A 4925-nucleotide genomic window follows, 5' to 3' on the forward strand; every position below is an offset into this window, starting at 1 on the left:
TCTTTGAAAAGAACATGGTTTTCTAACCTTAGACTGGACTGAGCAAGATGATTAGTAGAGTCAGGAATGAAAGAGGCTATGTTACTACTGATTTTACAGAAGGGAAAAGGCTTATAAATGAATACTATGAAAAACATGCGGCAATAAATTAGATAATCTACATAAAATGAACAGAAGTGCACATTTATTAAAACTGATTAAAGAAACAAAGTCTGTGTAGGCCTGTTAACAAGTGGAGATTGAACTATGACTAAGAAAAAAACTCTCTACAAAGACCAAAACTTGATAGTGAATTCTACCAAATATTTAAAGATCTTTCAAACTTTTCCAAAAATTACAAGAGGAGGGAATACTTGACAACTCATCCTATGAACTCATTATTACTCTCATACCAAAATCAGACAAGGACATCACAAGAAAAATACAGACTAATAATCTTTATGAACATAGGGGTAAAAGTCCCTTGACAAAGTACTGGTGAAATGAACCCAGCAAGACATAAAAATAATCAAACTCCGTGAAGAGATGGGATTTATCCCAGGAAGGAAAAATTGTTCAAAATATGAAAATAAATATAAAACACTATAGTAATAGAATAAAGGATTGAAAAATCACATGATTTCTTTCTTTCTTTTTTTTTTTTTTTTTGGTACCAGGGATTGACATCAGGGGCACTCAACTACTGAGCCTCATCCCTAGCCCTATTTTGTACTTTTATTTAGAGACAGGGTCTCACTGAGTTGCTTAGTACCTCACTGTTGCTGAGGCTGGCATTGAGCTTGCCATCCTCCTGCCTCAGCCTCCCTAGCTTCTGGGATTATAGGCATGCACCACTGTGCCCAGCTTCACATGATCTTTTTAAAAATGTTTGTTGTTGTTATTGATGGACCTACCTTTATTTTATTTATTTATGTGTGGTGCTGAGAATTGAACCCAGTGCTTCACACATGCCAGGCAAGTTCTCTACCACTGAGCCTCAACCCCAGCCCACTCACATGATCTTGCTAATAAATAAATAACATTTAATACCTTCCAACACCCTTTCTTGATAACAACACTCAACCAGCTAGTAGGAAAAAAGAATATCCTCAACCTGTTAGAAAGTTTCCATGCAAAGCCCAGAGCTAACACCAAGATTAGGAACAATGCAAGATGGCTGTTCTTGCCACTTCTGTTCAATATCGCGCTGGAGGTTCTACCCAGGGCAATTGGGCAAGAAGAAGATATAAAAAGCATCCAGACTGGATCAAAAGAATTAAAGACATCTCTGTTCACAGATGAAAGATCTTTTGTTTAGAAACTCCTAAGGAATGCACATGTGCACTCTATATTATAGCTAATAAACAAACAGCTTATCAAAGTTCAGGATACAGGGTCAGCCTCCCAAAGTCAGTTGAATATCTACATATTAACAATGAACAATCCAAAAATGTAATTAAGAAAGCAATTCCATGGACTATTGCATCCTAAAGAATAAAATGTTTAGAAATAAATTGAACAAGTTCAGAACATGAAATTGTCAGAACGTTTTTTTAAAAAATTAAAGAAAAACTAAATATATGGGAAGACACCCTTTATTCATGAACTGGAAAACATGATACTGTTAAGATGGTAGTACTTCCAAAATTGATCCATGGATTCAATGTAATTCCTTTCAAAATCTCAGCTGTGTCCTAGTTTGTAGACAGCTGTCCTCAGACTGTCCTCACATGGTAGAAGGGGCAAGAGAGATTTCTGGGTCACTGACCCCTCTCATGAGGGTTCTATCCTCATGACCAAATTATTCCCAAAAGCTCTGTCTCTTAGTACTATCACATTGGAGGTTAGGATTTCAAGGTGTAAACTTTTGAGGGATGGTGGCACAAACATTCAATATATAACAGTAAATAAAAACTTCTGACCTGGGCCTGAGCTCGGTTGTAAAACACTTGCCTAGCATGTGCAAGGTCCTGTGTTCAAACCCCCAAAATAAAACAAAACCCTCAAACCAATCACACAACAAACAAAACTTTTCTGCTTCAAAGAACACTAGAAAGAAGGTATAAAGACAACCCACATAATGGGAGAAAATACTTGCAAATTAGTATATAAGGAACTAGTATCCAGACTATATAAAGAACTCCTACAATTCAACAATAAAAACAATTATCACTTAGGCAAAACATTTAAGTAGACATTTATATGTTAAGATGGTAGTACTCCCAAAATTGATATAAAGAATATATACATATAGCCATTAAGCACATGGGGAGTTGCTCAATCCCATTCACCTTTAGGGAAAAAATGCAAGTGACAGCCACAATGAGATGCCACTTTACACACATCAAGAGGTCAACTATGATCAAAAGATGAAAAATAGCAAGAGTTGGTGGGATATGGAGCCACCATATGCGCCACAGGTAGTGTGGATTGACTGGAATGTCTATTTTTTTAGACATTAAAAGGGAACGCATTATAAAGGGAACTCATCTCCTTTGGGTATGTATGCAATTCAGGATAGAAATGGAGATCCCCAAGGAGGGAATCTACACTTCTGATAATAATGCACATGCAAGTTGAGAGATTATTAAAAGAAGCAAAGAATTTTGTCCACTTTTTACCCCAAGTTGGTGAGTCAGTCATCAGGACAGTGGAGAATAGAGTTGGAAAGTAGAGACAAAAATTCTCTGCTTAGGAAACCTTTGCCTATCAAATGGTACAATAGCATGCATTTCCTGTAGTTCTGATTTCTGGTCTTGATATTTCATCATCAGTTAAGGTAGTGGAGCAGGACCTGGGGAGGGGCCACTTCTCATCTAACTCCCATGTTTCCTAGTTGTTATTCTGTTGCCAGGTTGTTTCAAGAATTTCTCTTGTTAGGGAGTCAAGTATATGCTTTGGGTTCAAGGGAAGCCTGCATAAAAAATACTTTTATCTATTCAGTACATTAAGAGCCAGATGAGATTTATGTTTGGGGAAAGTATTCTCTCTCTCCCTCTCTCTCTCTCTCTCTCTCTCTCTCTCTCTCTCTCTCTCTCTCCACACACACACACACACACACACACACACACACACACACACACTTCCTTTTGACAAACTTCAGACAGTTTGAAACCAGAGGGCTATCACATGACAAAGCTGTCTCAGTCGATTTTCCTCTCCTCTTGGTTGAAAAACATTGCGGCTTTGGGGCTGTGGAGGGGTGCACCTGCTTTTATGGTGCCAGCTGCAATTACAGCAAACTCATCAAGAGCAGAAGGAAATGCCTGACCTTGAGCAAAGACCTCTGATTGTGTCATGAAAAACAATGTTGCATTTTTATCTTTTCTAAAGGCCAGTGATAAGGTCTTTTGTTCGTGTGTTGTTTCTAGAGGTTTTCTGGGAGGGGAGTTCATGGCAAGTGATGTCCTGGGATTATAGGACATTCTAAGGACACAATGATTTCACACAGGCCTGTAAGTGGGTGGTGAAGTTTTTGCACGAATCTTTTCAAGTACTTATAACTATTTTTAAGTCCATTTTTTGATACTGATTTACCCTGGTTCCTTGCCAACTCTAAAATAGTATCAGAAGGAATATGGATCTACGGGAAAGTCTTCACATAATTAAACATTGGGGGAACTTGAAACATTGATTAAAGTGGATTGATCAGTGGTGCTTGATTTTCTCACCATTATTCAACTGAGTTTAATATCTTTAACCTTTACAAAATCCGCTGTGCTACATGTTTTCCTTTGTAGGAAGCTGCAGTTGCTAAATGCTTCGAGGTCATGTACTGTGGTATGAATCTGCTCTAGGGATATGCTCTGCATGAGGAGGGTTGCTTCAGCCCATCATGAAATACGTCAGTTTAAAATAGCTGCACCTAAGGGCTTTCCAAATGACACATAAAAAAGGGAAAAGAAAAGCCAAACACTCTGGGGAACAGAAGTGCTCAACCCAAAGGAGTGTTGAGGGCTATTTTCCCTACCCTTTTCTTCGGTTATTCTGTCAATCTTCACAACTGTATTTATTTTAAAAATCTTATTCTATAAATTGATGCCTTGCTGGTGCCTTTATCCCTCTTCATGTCATCTGTTAAACAGTCAGGCAGTAGATTTTTGTGCATACGAGTAGCCAGCACATTTATTACAGATATTTTTTGTAGTTTGTCCTTCAGATGGTCCAAAAGGCAATTTATGCCAGCAAAATCCAGATTCAAAACAATCCTGTAAGCTACGGCATCTCAACAGGTTCCTTAGCGTCTATGGATCAGGGTGCTGGTCTGTTGTAGCTGTCAGTTATTGGCTGTAGTCTTCCTCCTCCTTCAGATCTGGAAAAAAATTGTTCCAAACCTTAAATACATTCTTAAATAGGTCAGCCTATGGCAATCTCTGGAGCTTGGTGACTTTCCAGAGGCTCTTTTGTTATCTAGAAATCTTGGCTTTCAAAGTTTCCAACCCTCTTTTCATGGACCAGTGCAAGGTCCTACCAGTGCTATTCTCTCTAGCATGTGAACACAGACACAAATCTTTGTGACTTTCTTAATTTCCACAAAGGCTTTTTTTCACTAGGTGATTTCTCTGCCCAGTAGGTTTAACTGAAGATTTGGGAGTGGAGATCGCGTTGGGGATTCAGAATTGAAGTTTATTTTTTTCAGCAATACAAACAAGTTGAACATCACAAATTAACTTCCCTCTCCTCCTCTTCCCCCTTCCCCTTTTCCTCTTCCTCCTCCTTCTGCTCTTCTTTCTCCCTCCTCCTCTGTTTCCTCTTTTCCTTTCTGTCCACTCATACAGGATCCAAATAAGCTTTGTTCATGTCTCATGCACCGAAGTCCAGCACCGTGTACCCTGCAAACATTTCTGCTCTCAGGCTTCAAGTGGTCCATTGAACATAAAGACACTCGCCTTTTGAAGACGAGTACTTGAATCCACTCTGAGGCGAATGCATTATTTCCCATTTCT

Source organism: Marmota monax, unplaced genomic scaffold (genome assembly GCF_021218885.2).
Source record: "Marmota monax isolate L192 unplaced genomic scaffold, Marmota_monax_Labrador192_F-V1.1 WCK01_AAM20220418_F8-fsc00021, whole genome shotgun sequence".
NCBI lineage: Eukaryota > Metazoa > Chordata > Mammalia > Rodentia > Sciuridae > Marmota > Marmota monax.